The 15,435-nt window shown below is 41.7% G+C and overlaps 1 long non-coding RNA gene across 1 annotated transcript in view; it reads right to left on the bottom strand.

Annotated features, from left to right (window-relative positions):
• The window catches only part of LOC122558943, a 134,600-nt gene extending 119,722 nt beyond the window's left edge, over positions 1–14,878 (bottom strand). Inside the window, exon 1 of the long non-coding RNA XR_006314282.1 lies at positions 14,820–14,878. This is a non-coding gene — a long non-coding RNA (uncharacterized LOC122558943). The remainder of the gene's footprint in view (positions 1–14,819) is intronic.
• Positions 14,879–15,435: the final 557 nt, after the last annotated feature.

Consider the following 15,435-nt stretch of genomic DNA (forward strand, 5'->3'; position numbering starts at 1 on the left):
GTACAATTGCAACATTTAAGAGGCATTTGGATGGGTATATGAATAGGAAGGGTTTGGAGGGATATGGGCCGGGTGCTGGCAGTTTGGACTAGGTTGGGTTGGGGTATCTGGTCGGCATGGACGGGTTGGACCGAAGGGTCTGTTTCCATGCTGTACATCTCTATGACTCAATGAGATTTAACTGAGTACATTTTGTGAGGGTACATATCCTCAGTAGGGCATTGCACACAGTCAGTGAGAATCACGGGCACGTTGAAGTATATATGCAGTAATTGTAACAAGGGTTGGACCGAAGGGTCTGTTTCCATGCTGTACATCTCTATGACTCTATGAGATTTAACTGAGTACATTTTGTGAGGGTACATACCCTCAGTAGGGCATTGCACACAGTCAGTGAGAATCACGGGCACGTTGAAGTATATATGCAGTAATTGTAACAAGGTCAGCCTGGTGGACTGCACAGAAAATGAGTTCCCTGATTGGGGTTGTTTGTCTGGTCCAATCAGGGAGCCCTGGCTGACAGATAAGCACTAGAGTGTTAGACATCCTGTTCACTCTGAGGGCTAACTCTGAGGGAGCTGGATTAGTGCCAAAGACTTTCCATGTGTAAATAAAGGGTGACTTGATGATGGGACTTTTAAGGTTTTATTGAAGATTTGTAGCTCTGAAGATCTGAAGTTATAAATTTGGGTCAGATCACAATGATCGTGCTTCATCCAGAGATAACACTGAAGATGTCACCCAGGAGCAAGAAAATTAACCATCTCAGCGAATTGACCAACAACGTCTATGGGGTTATTTCACATAAACGGCAAATTGTCGGCAAAAATGTTCATGGTATTGTGATAAAAGGATGAAAAATTGTGGTAGGAGAAATCCACTTGCTAGTCCAATGAGAAGTGGTTCTTGTCTTAAACAATATGTTGTTTATTGCCTGTTACCAACTACATACAAGTTTTATTGATATTATGATCATCATGAACATGATTTGAGATATAGGGAGACGCTGAATAGGCTGGGACTATTTTCCCTGGAGTGTTGGACGCTGAGGGGTAGCCTTATAGAGGTTTATAAAATTATAAAGGATATAGACATGATGAATAGGCAAAATATTTTTCCTAGGGTAAGGAAGTCTCAAAACTAGAGGGCATAGGGTTACTGTGAGAGAGAAAAGATTTAAAAAGGACCAAGGGGCAACTTCTTTAAGCAGAAGGTGTTGCATGTTTTGAGCTGTCAGGGGAAGTTGTGGAGGCTGGTACAATTACAACATTTGAAAGGCATCTGGACGAATATGAGAATAGGAAGGGTTTAGAGGAATATGGGACAAGGGCTGGCAAATAGGACTTTATTAATTTAGGATATCTGGTCAGCATGGATGAGTTGGACCAAAGGGTCTGTTTCCATGTTGTACATCTCTATATGACTCTATGATTCTATCATTACAGAAATTACGTGGGGCCCTGGATAGTTATTCTTAATCCTTCAAACTTTTAAGAAATTGTCCCACCAAGTCCATATGACATTATCATAGTAGGTGGTGCACACTTCAGTATTAATTGTTTCAGATTATTACACCCTATCAAACATTGTTTTTGCCCTGCCCTAATGTTTTATTGCAGTTACCTAATCACGTGCATTGATAAATTTGTTGTAATTCCTAATCCTACTTTTAGTCCATGACAGACCATCTGTTACACCAATGGCACATTAAAACTACTCCACTGGGCTGATTGCTGTGTGTTCAAAAGAAAGTTTTTCTTCATTTCTATCTACAAGAGGCTTCCACAGTGTCATGAGGTTGCAACATTTCTTCCATGGATTTTTAAAAATAAATGTCTTGTGATCCAAAAATACACTAATATCCCCATCGTAAATAATGGGTGAGCCCAGCATATCAGTACAAAAGATAAGGCTGATGCCAGAAGTGCTGAATGGATGATTCACCTCAGTCCTTGGATGCCATCTTCAGCAATTCAATTCGCTCCATGTGATCTTAAGAAGTGGCTGAAGGCACTGGACACTGTAACAGCAATGGGCCCCGAAAACATTCTGGCAACAGCATTTAAGACATGTCCTCAAAATTAACTGTGTTTTTAAGCAAGTTATTAAGGCACAGCTGCATCATTGGTATCTGCCTGACGTGATGGAAAATGACCCAGGTATGTCCGTATACAAACAGCAGGACTGGTCCAACCCTAACAAAGTACAACTACATCAGTTTACTCTTAATCCTCAGTAAAGCGATGAGAAGTGTCGTCAATAGTTCTATCAAGGGACTCTTCTGATAAACTGTCAAGATTAGAATGGTGCTGGAAAAGCACAGCAGGCCAGGGAGCATCCAAGGAGCAGGGAAATCGATGTTTCGGGCAAAGGCCCCATCATCCTGATGAAGGACTTTTGCCCGAAACGTGGATTTTCCTGCTCCTCGGATGTTGCCTGGCCTGTTGTGCTTTTCCAGCACCACTCTAATCTTGACTCTGATCTCCAGCACCTGTAGTCCTCACTTTCGTCTTGTGATAAACTGCTAACTGAACCCTATTTTGTGCTCTACCATGGCTACTCAACTCCTGACCACATTACCATCTTAGTCCAAATAGTGCCTAAAGGGGTGAAGTGAGAGTGAATACCATTGATATCAAGGCAGCAATTGACCAAGTGTGGCACCAAGAAGCCCTAGGAAAAGTGGAATGAATGGATATCAGGGGTTAAACTTTCCACTAGTTGAAGTTAAACCTAGCACAATGAAAAATAAACATGGTTGTTGGCAATTTTCTCAATTACTTCAACAATTCCTCAAGGTAGTATTCTAGGCCCAACAGCTACAATTGCTGCATCAATATCTCCCCTACATCATGAGGTCAGAAGTTTGTTGATGGTACACAATAATTAACAATATTCACAGCTCATCAGATACTGAAGCTGTCTGTGTTCATTTGCAACAACATCTGGACCATGTACAGGCTTGTGTTGGTAAGTGGCAAGTTATGTTTGTTTCACAATAGTACCAAGCAATGACTATCTCAAACAAGAAAGAATCCAACTACTGCCCTTTAATATTCAGTGGCATTACCATCATTGAATCCCCACTTCCAACATCATGGCAGTTACCTTTGACCAGAAACTGAACTGCATGAGCCACATAAATTGTTTTAGCTATAACATTAGTCAGACATTGGAAGCCTCTGCAATGGGAAACTCACTTCCTGTGTTCCCAGTGCCTGTCCATCATCTACTGACTACAAAAATCAGGAATGTGATGAAATAATCTCCACCTGCCTGGTTGGCTGCAGTTCTGAAAACAATCAAGAAGCTGAACAGCATCCGGGACACGGTAGCCCACTTGATTTAAGAACAAAGAACAAACAAAATTTACAGCTCAGGAACAGGCCCTCCGGCCCTCCAAGTCTGAGCCAATCCAAATCTACTGTCTAAACCTGTCGCCCAATTCCTAAGCATCTGTATCCCTCTGCTCCCCGCCTACTCATGCATCTGTCCAGATGCATCTTAACTGAATCTACCATGCCAGTCTCTACCACCTCTGCTGGCAACACGTTCCAGATACCTACCACCCTCTGTGTAAAATATTTGCCATGTGTATCTCCCTTAAACTTTTCACCTCTCACCTTGAATATGTGACAATCTCGTTATTGAATCCTTCACCCTGGGAAAAAGCCTTCTCTATCCACTCTGTCTATACCCTTCATGTTTTTGTAAACGTTAATCGGGTTCTCCCTCAATCTCCTTTTTTCTAATGAAAACAAACCTAACCTACTGAACCTCTCTTCCATACCTTCTCTGCATCTTCTCCAAAGCATCCACATCCTTTTGGTAATGTGGCAAATCTTGCCTTTCCTATCCTTTGCCTTCAATGGGACATGCCTATCCTGCATTACCTTTAACTTATCTTTGAAAGCCTCCCACATATCAAATGTGGATTTCCCTTTAAATAGCTGTGTCCAATCCAGATTTCCGAGCTCCTGCCTAATTTTGATATAATTGGCCTTGGCCCAATTTAGTACCCTTCCCTTAGGACCACTCTCATCTTTATTTACAAGTATTCTAAAACTTACAGAATTGTGGTCACTGTTCCCAAAAAAATCCCCCACTGCAAGTTCTACCACCTCTCTTGGCTCATTCCCCAATACCAGGTCCAATATGGCATCTTCCCTCGTCAGACTATTGACATACTATTCTTGAAAACTCTCCTGGACACTTCTTACAAATTCTACCCCATCCAGACCTCTGATGCGAAGTGTATCCCAGTCAATGTTGGGAAAATGAAAATCTCCCCTCATCACTACTCTATTGCCTCGACATCTTTCCATAATCTGTTTACCTATTTGTTCTTTTACCTCACACTCATTGTTGGGAGGCCTGTGATATAGCCCCAACAATGTAACTGCACCCTTCTTATTTCTCAGCTCCACCCATAATGCCTCACTACCCAAGACCTCCTTTAGCACAGCTGTGATATCATCCCTGACCAGCAATGCAACTCCACACCCCCTTTTACTTCCCTCTCTGTCCTGTCTGAAGCATCTATATCCTGGAACATTTAGTTGCCCATCATGCCCTTCCTTCAACCAAGACTCTGTATTTGCAATAATGTCATACTCCCAGGCACCAATCCAAGCCCTAAATTCATCTGGCTTACACACTATACTCCTTGCATTAAAGTAGATGCATTTCAGGCCACCAGTTCTTTTGCGTTCATCTGCTCTCTGCCCACTCTTCCCCTTATTAATGCTATCTTCATGATTCTTACAATCTCCAGTTTCCACCTCGCTGCCTACTTGTTTTCTCTTCTGGTTCCCAGTCCCCTGCCACATTAGTTTAAAATCTCCCCAACAGCAGTAGCAAAAAACCCCCCAAGGACATTGGTTCCAGTTAGGTTCAGATGTAGACCGTCCATTTTGTAATAGTCCCACCTTCCCCAGAACCGGTCCCAATGTCCAACAAATCTGAACCCCTCCTTCCTGCACCATCCCTCAAGCCACATGTTCAGCCTGCCTATTTTTTTTCATTTCTACGCTGGCTAGCATTTGGCACTGGTAGTAATCCTGACATCACTACCTTTGAGGTCCTCCTCTTTAACTTCTCTCCTAGCTCCCTGAATTCTTTTTACAGGACTTCATCTCGTTTTTTTTACTTATATCTTTGGTGCCTATATGCACCAAGATAACTGGCTGTTCACCCTCCCCTTTTAGAATGCTCTGCAGCCAATCGGTGACATCCCTAACCCGAGCACCTGGGAGACAACATACCATCTGGGAGTCCTGTTCTCGGTCACAGACCCGCCTATCTACTCCCCTCACAATAGAATCCCCTATGACCATGGCCCTACGAATCTTTTTCCCGCCCTTCTGGACAGCAGTGCCCGCCACAGTGCCATGACCTTGACAACTGTTGCCCTCCCCTGGTGAGCCATCTCCCCAACAGTATCCAAAATGGTATACCTGTTTTGGAGGGAGATAACCACAGGGGACACCTGCACTGCCTTCCTACTCTTTTTCTGCCTTTTGGTCACTCATTCATTGTCTCCCTCAGCAATTCCAACCTGCGGTGTGACCAGTTCACTAAACGTGCTAACCACGACCTCCTCAGCATCGCGGATGCTCCACAGTGAGTCCACCTGCAGCTCCAGAGCCATCATGCGGTCAAACAAGAGCTGCAGCTGGACTCACTTCTTGCAAGTGTAAGAGACAGGAACGTCAGCCACGTCCCTGAGCTCCCACATCAAGCAAGAGGCATATGCCATGGGTCTGAGGTCCCCTGCCATTATATCAACTAGCTTTATATCAACTAACTAAAACCAAACAACACACTTAAACATATGAAAAAGAAAGATGAAGAAAAAATAAAAGCCATATCTTACAGAGTCTTTTTCTTCCGGTTAGAGGAGGTTGGGGGGGTGGGGGGGAGTGGGTGGCGGGAGGGAGATATTAACGTGTAGTAATCTTTGGTTTAGCCAGTAGCCAAATATAAATTAAGCCCTAACTTTTCCGGCAGTCCTTGCTTCACTCCACCTTCTCTCCTCGTCGCTCTGTAAAAATGGAGGCCCGACTCCATTTGTACTCTCTCATCTGCATTCTAAATTCATTCCCATCCCCACTGGGTTATGATGGTAGAGAACCATCTACAAGCCACATTGCTGTAACTTGCCAACAGCACCTACTGCATCCTCAGTTACTATTACCTAGAAGGACAAAGGCAGCAGATACATGGGACACCACCACCTGCAAGTTCCTTTCCAAGCCTACACTTCATCCTGATTTGAATGTATATTACTATTACTTCAGCATTACTGAGTCAAAATTCTGGCATTGCTTTCCTTACGGTACTGTGGGATGTAGGTGTTGTTCTTAGAATCCCTCCAGTGCAGAAATGGGCCCTTTGTCCCAACAAATCCACACCGACGTTCTGAAGAATATTTCAACCAAATCTATTCCCCATTACTCTACAGTTAACCCTGACTCATGCAACTAGCCTACACATCCCTGAACACTATGGGCAATTTAGCATGGCCAATTCACCTAACCTGCACATCTTTAGATTGTGGGAGAAAACGGGAGCACCAAGAGGAAACCCACGCACACACTGGGAGAATGTGCAAACTCCACAGAGACAGCCGCCCGAGGCTGAAATCGAACCTGGATCCCAGGCACTGTGAGGCGTAGTGATAACCACTGTGCCGCTGTTGGAGGAGACTTGATGAATTAAAACAGTGTGTTCTGTAGATTGTATGTGTCAACATAGTTTTGCCAGACCATTGGTCTGCTCTGTCATTAGAGAGAGACAACTGCGGGTAATATAACCTGACAGCCATCACACCTCAGGTGAGGGGAGAGATTGAGAAGGATAGTCCTTCATGATAACCTCAGCTGGTGATGAGAATTGAATCTCACAGCTTTGCAAGCCAACCGACCAGACAACTGAGCTAAATTGACCTCACTACTGCTATTATGCAATGGTGAAGGGAGTGAAGAGAGAAGGCTGATGGGAAAGTGCCAGTCAAGCAGACTGCTGTGACAACAAACTACAGAAATTCATAAAAGCAGATCAGTATTACCTTCTCAAGCACTGTCAGGGGTTGGCAATAAATGTTGGCTTAGACAGCAATACCCACATTCAATTAATGTAAAGAAAATAAATATGTACAGGTTTTTACATGTACTGTGTTTCCAGGAGCATGATGAGTTTCCAACATCCATGCAGTTTCTGAGCACTGTCTCAACATGCTTAATGTCTGACCTCTTTCAAATCCAATACTACAACTAAAATCACTGAAGATTTCTTTCAATGTCCACCAAATGGTCTCCAAACCCACTGAAGCAGTAAGCTGACATTCTTTATGAAAATAGTGTAAATATTCATGAGACTGGCACTGACTGACCTTAGAGCTCTGGCATGGCTAGGTCTCGAATGTGAAAACTCCTAGAGTTACCGCGCTATCTACAATGATCTATAAGACAGATCCGTAACCAATAAACCAGGACCTTTTGCTTACAGAGGTTCTCCGTGAGTATATTGTTGATATTTTTCAAGTAGGTCCATGAACTTCTGAAGCTGAAGCCACCCCAAGACAGAAGTTAAATTGGGGCCTCTGAACAATGGGTGCCCTTTGCAACTACAAAACACGGACTCCTGCTTAGTCATATTGAATATATCACACAATGCTTTCTCCACTGGCTCACTCTCTCAATTCCAAGGTAAATGTCATGAAGTTGTTGCCTGCAAAGAGCAGAGTGAATGGTATTTTGCACTGTGATGTACGAGCCTGGGTGAATGCTTAGAATCTTGTTCATTTCCTGTGGCATGCCAATAGAATGAGAAGACTGAAACAGATGGACACTAAATATTGTGTGTCATCTCTAATTAACTTAATTGTTGTCATGGAGAAAGAAATAGGGAGATATAGACTCCTTGAGTAACTGGGTATTTCAAAATAGGTGCAATATCTTAATATATTCTTTTTCTTTACAAAGGCTGATCCATGTGTATGAGTGTATGTTGCTTAGTGAGGGTGCTGTGCCATAAATAATCCCCCATCATTGATTTTGTTCCCCCTCATCTCTCCCCCATTGCTCCCACCATGCAAGCCTTCCTGACCACCTCCACATCCCCCCACCCCCACCAACCACCAGTGTTTGTCATACCTGCAGTAACCACTTTCCAGGTGACTTTGCTGAATACAGGAGGAACGTTAAGTATATAGCTGGAGAGATTTAGGGTAATAATTCCAGAAGTTAATGTCTTGTCGGTTGAATGCGTGACTGCCAATGTTGGAGCAACTAAAATCCACAGGAATCCACAGGAGATTAGAATTAATGAAGCACTCTACCTATACAGAGCTGTGGGGCTGGCAGGAAACTGAGAGAGGAAGGGGTGAGGCCCTGGAGGGATTTGGTATATGCTTGGTCAGCAGCACTCAGTAGGTGGACCCTCCAGCCTGGGATCCTTAATCCTGGGGGTAACTGTGCTGCTGATCTATCTAGTGACTGAGTGACATAAGATGTGATCAGCCTTCCCAAACAGATGTGATGTACAAAACTGTTGTCCAGCTCACGAGCAAGACCCCATGTACTCCATACAATTCTGTTCTACATTTTAGATTATTCCTATCAAAATGCCAATGGGAAAAACTGTTTGAAGCCTTCCTGGTTAATGTATTGTTCTCCATCTTTGTAGTTTTACTGCATCCCCAAGGCAATGGACCTGTTGGACAACCAAATCATCCCAACCATCAAATGCCTCGTGCAATGCAAGTCTTATTCCAGGACTAAAGATGACAATGTTTGAATTCCATTAGGGGTTGCACAGTGAGCTTCTACTGGGGACGATCGGGCATTATTAATGTTTTCCCTCTCTGGCACCACAGGCTGGGCGTTATACTATGGACCCCCATAGTATCCAAACAGCTCGTTCTTTCCACAGAAACATTTTGACCAGCTACAAAGTAGAAATCACCAGAAACAAGTGCTGCTTGTTTATTTTAAATCATGTTAATATTTTAATAGAAAATGGCAACATTTTTTGTGGCTAATCAAAATAAAATGTTATTAACACATGCTCAATCTCAAAAAAAAGTCTTAGCAATTTTCCCTTCTGTGAAATGTTTTCAGCAGCCAAGTAACAGCCCATATGGTGAGATGATAGATCTACTTTGTTTTTCCGTGCAGGCAGCTCTAATTGAAATGAGATATAAACAGAAATGATTGGGAGAAATCTTGTTCTTATTTACATTGTTACGTCTATGTCTTTGTTTTCTCAAGCAATGTACTATGAAATGACAAAGTTTCCCAAGATCGATCATTTGTGAGAGCTTAATAAAGGGTCATAAATGTAGAATAATAAATTCCTTAGTTAAATAAATATTCATTTATTTGCTATTTATTATAAAATGTAGATCCTATGTTTTTTAAGCAGGGCAAAATCATCTTATATAACATAATTAATAAATTATTTACATTGTAGTTAGTATATGCAAAAACAACTTGTAATTCCTGCAGGAACCATAAACCAAAATAATCAAATTTACTAACTCACCCCACCAAATGAAGAAATTACCAGAAAGATTTCACTTCTGTGCAATTTTCACTTTCACATGCATCAGAACCAATGCAAATTAACCAAGAGTTTACAAGCAAACAATACTTCAAATAAAAAGGTAACTGCCACTTGAAAGTGTTGATACAACAAAGCTACATCTACACAACCACAAGAGTTCCCTTTCAGCATGTATGGCATTATATAGCTACAAAGTTTTACAACATGCTTTGCTTTATTCATATAGGCCAGGTCAGGAATCCTATCTGAAAGCAGTTTTCACTTTGAATTTTATGGGTATGGCATGTTTTTACAAACCGGGCGAAAGTGAGTACTGCAGATGCTGGAGATTAGAGTCAAGAGTTTGGTACTGGAAAAGCACAGCAGGTCAGGCAGCATCCGAGGAGCAGGAAAATTGACCTTTCGGGCAGAAGGTCTTCCCCCTCTCCCTTGGACTATGCAGTCCTTAAGATTAGTTTTCAGAATTCCTTTTTAACTAATCAACTAATAACGTAATCTTGGTTGGTCATTTCTTGTAAACATTTGTGCCACAGAAGCGTAAGCTCCAACAACAGAAAAACTAATCATCGCCCCTTGATATTCTATGGCATTACCATCACAAAATGATTCAATATCAACATCTTGGAGGGCTACCATTGATCAGAAACTAAATTGGACCAGCCATACAGATATAGTTCCTACATGAGCAAGTTCGAGGTTTAGAATCCTGCAGTGAGTAACTCACCTCCTGACTCCCTATCTGCCTGTCCACCATATACAAGGCGCAAGTCAGGAGTGTGGTGGAATATTCTCCACTTGTCTGGATGGGTGTAACTCTCATACCACTCAAGAAGTTTGACACCATCTTGCTTGCTTGATTGGCACCACACCTACAAACATTCATTCCCTCCACCATCACAGCACATTAGCAGCAGTGTGTACCATCTAGAAGATATCCTGCAGTATTTCACCAAGACTCCTTAGACAGCAACTCTCAAACCCATGACCACTACCATCTGGATGGACAAGGGCAGCAGATACATGGGAACACCACCTACAAGTTCACCTCTAAGCCACTCACCATCCTGGTTTGGAAATCTATCATCTTCCATTAGTGTCACTTGTCAAAATTCTGGAATCCCTCCCTAATGTCACTGCAAGTCTACCTAAAACAAGTGCACTGCAGTGGTCCAAGCAACCAGCTCACCTATACCATCTCAAGAGCATCTAAGGCTGCACAATAATGCTGAACCAGCCAGTGACATCCATGTCCCATGAATGAATTTTTAAAAACTACCCAGCTCTTTAGCTTTACTGAGCCTTCCAGGTTTTAGATCTTTAGCCAACTTGCTCAGTTTGTCTAAGTGAGCTGCCTTTCTTCTTTCCTGCAAATCAAAAAAAAAATTAGTTTTGAGAGAGGTTTTCTATATCACCTCATAAGAATTCTGTGTACTCCTGTTTCTGTCTTGGTCTATTTTCTCTTTGGGGTCTGCACCTTTTTGCTGGTCACCTTCTGCCTCCAGTTGTCTTTTGTGTCTGCTAGCCATAAGGCTTCTCATTTTATCATCCTTTTGCTTGGTACTGCTTCTAGGTTAAGAGTTACCAGATACAATAGATAGTATTTCTTCTTACCTAATAAAATTACCCCAGAGCTCTACAATAGATGCAAACTCTTAAAAGTCCTTTTCAACCATGCTTCAAAATGTTTTAAGTACAGTTTTTCTAACTCTATAGCCTCCAAGTCAAAGGTTATCATACAACCAGCATTTGTAGTGTAACATTAAGGTAATAAAGTGTCTAAGGGTGTTCTACAGGAGGATTATAAAGCTAGATTTTCCTTGAGCTACATAGGAACATAATAGGCCAGATAATCAAATGTTTGGTCAATGAGTAGGTGTTCAGGAGCATCTCAAAGCAGGAAAAAGTAATAGAGAGGTGGACAGATTTATGGAGGCCATTCCAAATGTTGGGACTTTGGTAGTTGACTGTTAATGATGGAGCAAATATAATTGGGAATATATATTAGGAATGTACACAAGGCCAGAATTAACAAAGTATATTTATCTGTAGAGAGCTGTGGAGCACCCAGAAAACAGGGAGGTGAACGGGGGGTGAGGCCCTGGAGAGAATTTGTAAACAACAGTGAGAAAATTAAAATTGAGGTGTTGATTAACTGGAAGTGAATGTAGATTAGAAAGTATGATAAATTAGTAAGTGGTACTTGGTGCGAATTAGGGTAATGGTGCAGAGTTTATATAAATTAAAGTTCTTAGAGATAAAAGTGGTAAGGTCAACCCTGGGCCTCATTAGAGTAGTGAAGCTTGGAGATAACAAAGGCATGGATCAGGGTTTCAGCAACAAACAAGTTGAGGCAGGAGTGGAGTTGAACATTGTTGTGGAAGTGAAAGTAGATATTCTAACTGATGGTGCAAATATTTGGTAGGAAGTTCAAAGTGCAGTCAAACATGACACCAAGTTTATGAACAGTCTTGCTCAGGCTCAGGGAGTTACCAGGAAGAGGAACGGAATCAGTGGTGAGGGAACACATTTTGTGCTAGTAGCCAAAGTCAACGGTTTCTCTTTTCCCAATAATTAAATAGAGGAACTTCCTGTTTATCCAGTATTGTATGTCAGATAAACAGCCTTATATTATTCACTCGTGGGACATGGGTGTCACTGGTTGGGCCAGCGTTTATGGCCGGTCCCTAGCTGCCTTTTGAGAAGATGGTGGTGAGCTGCCTTCTTGAACCACTGAGTCCATGGGCTGTGGGTTGACCCAAGATGCACTGAGGGAGGGGATTCCCGGATTTTAGCCAGTGTGACAGTGATGGAACAGCAATATGTTTCCAAGTCCAGATGATGAGTGGCTTGGAGGGGAACTTGCAGGATGTGGCATTCGATGTATCTGCTGCCCTTGTCCTTCAAAGTGGAAATGGTTGTGGATTTGGAAGCTGCAATCTAAGGATCTTTGGTGAATTTCTGCTGTACATCTTGGGAGAAGAGTTAAAACGCAGATGTTAAGGATTTTTAAAATATTCTTTCATGGTATTTATTGTTCCTGATTAATTGCCCTTGAGAAGGCCATGTTATTGAACTGCTACATTCTATGTCAAAGGGTTGTCCCATGAGCTGTCAGACAGGAAGCTCCTGGAGAGGAGAGATGAGCATATTCTAGGTCCTTATGGAAAATAATACTGTACCTTTGAATGAAGTCGTCAAAGAGCAGAATGTATTTGGGAACTGAGACAGGTCAAAGGAGAGATCTAATGGTTATTTATCATATTGAAGCATCTAAATAAACTCAGTACTCAATTCCCTCTAAAATATAATGAATGTTGTGATGTTAGTAACCATGGCAGCCATGATGCTCCACCTACACCTACAAATCACAATTCCATGAATAAACCCTTAATTGGTGAGTCTATACTGCAGTGGATCATACATGGATTTGTGACTGGTTGATAAATCTTTTTGATTTTCATGTTAGAAGAATGTTCATTTTCTGTATTTAATTGAATTAGCTGTTTTTCAAATACCTCTGGGCACATGAAACGAGAGATAGGTCCCTATTTTGAATCATGGATGTGGGGATTAATGACTAGGCCAGTATCAATTGTCATCTCTACCTGTCCATAAGAAGGAGGTGGTGAATTGCATTCTGAAACTGCTGCAGACCTTTTGGCTCAGAGTAGACATACAATGCTATTAAGAAGGCAGTTACGGGATTTTGACCCATATATATAAGTGAGGAACCTAAAACCTGCTTTAGCTTTCATCTGTCTAATATGACAGTATAGGAGTGATCAAATATTGGAGTCTGAATTGTCTGCTGAACCCTTAGCTGCGTTGCACCCAAAACATCAGTTTACAAAAATACCAATAAAAAAGAAGTTTTGAGTCTAAAAGATGTGGGGTTTCCCTGAACGCCACAGTATCCAGTCACCAGCAGACATCATCTTCCCCCTGTTAAAACCCCCAACCTCCTGCCTTGACTTACTACTAGGATAAAGCTGGCAACCCAGTGCTCGACAATTCATCTTTAAAATAAGCAAGCTGCTCTGGGGATATGACAAGCAATTCCAACCTCACGCAAATAATATTAATGCAGCTCAACCTCAAGGTTCCTGGTTAAAGGTCTTCTCTTTATGCGTGGTCCCATTTTATACCCCACTGTGTAAAACAATTTAATGAAGATGGCACCGCCTGGTGGTCGAGGCTTTGCTCAATCAGAAACTTATGGGGTTCTTGAAGAAATTTCCCAAGTAGTTTAAAAGTGGTTAGGTCAACATTTTGGGGAAGGAATCTGAATTATTCCATAGAAAGATGGCAATGTCAGTGACAGATTATTGCATTTATGTCAGGGAAAACAGAATTAATGTTAGAGCTAAAGTTAAGGTTAATTTTCCTCTTCCATCCTAAACAGAGAGAACTATGCAGAACCATGCCTGTGAATGGAGTAGAATGCTTAAAGTTGCAGTTTGTGTTGTTAGGAGGCTGACATCTGGTGTCATTGAGACTCACCCTAAGAACAGGCACAAAGAGGAACATAGCTGCAGGATTGAATCATTCTATGATAAAGCTTTTGTACATCATAGATATATATAAATGTGCGTTGTAAGTTGAATGAAGTGTTTTACCAGAAGCCATTTTGCTGTAGCATTGAATGAAGGAATTGGAATACCTTTCTCAAGGACTACGTCTCTCACATTTAGTCTGATGCTTGATGCTCTTTATAGTCCATAAAGTGCAAAACTAAATTAAGTTTAGAAAACAAAGGGTTACTGAAAATTCTGTCAGAGAACTACAGCTTGGGTTAAATCAGGCCACTTTGGTAAGTGGCCAAGGCACATACAGAACTTGAGTAATGTGTGGGTTATAACAACGTGTCTGAGTAATCCAAACTGCTTCTACAATTAATATTGAAACTACATACAACCCACCCCACCCTCATTTTTATAACACTGACTCTTCTCATAAAGATACTGGACTTTCGTTGCCAAAATTCCCAGCTTTTTTTTCATGCACAATTTGTTATAGTATGGCTCCGTTTACAACCAAAGAAATGCTTAGCTCCACGTGACAATACAGAGGGATTTAGATGGTCTGATTGTGAGGTAACCAGGGATTTTCTATGTTATATGCTCACTTTCCTGGATAATAACCTCAGCAGATAAGTCTATCCATCACCCTCAAATCTGGCAAAAATCAAAATGTTTTCAAGTAGCTTGCTACTTAAACTGAAATCAGGCACAGACAGCTCACGGCTGACTCACCTTCTCCATCGTTGGCTCATGTATTCCACTGAACTACCTATTCACCACCAGAAAACCACATCCTTCTCGCTTTGCCTGTGAGGCGATAGCTGTCATGCTTTGTTAACCACCAGAACTGCTATTTAATTTCCTCTTGACAGCTTTCCAGTTTTAGCTTCTTTTGCAACCCATGAAGCAACTTTTTGTAAGCACATTGCACAAGACTGCCTCGTGTAAACGTGTGAACAGATATATTGAGATAAATGTTAGAGCAGAGTTGTCACTTTAAAGAGTGTATGAATTGAAAAACACGAATTACCCATAAAGGCAATCCTTCCACAATCCATGGCAGAATTTGTCCTATCACAAGCTCTGTCAGCCCAGCCAATCTCCCAAGAGAGGGGGCAATCGAACATGCAAAACCTTTGAGATGATAATTCTGTGGCTCATTCTCACACAGGATGCTCTTTACTCACTGAGCCATTGAAGAAGTAATCATTCATAAACATTTTATAAATGAGTTAATCATGCACTCGCAACATTAACCTATTTTCACGAAGTTTGATGCACAAGGCCCCATCTTTAGAATGCGGCTTCACTTGCAGCTCATTATTTATACACTAAACTCTTCCAGTTT

The sequence above is a fragment of the Chiloscyllium plagiosum genome, chromosome 18 (assembly GCF_004010195.1).
Source record: "Chiloscyllium plagiosum isolate BGI_BamShark_2017 chromosome 18, ASM401019v2, whole genome shotgun sequence".
NCBI classification, from domain to species: domain Eukaryota; kingdom Metazoa; phylum Chordata; class Chondrichthyes; order Orectolobiformes; family Hemiscylliidae; genus Chiloscyllium; species Chiloscyllium plagiosum.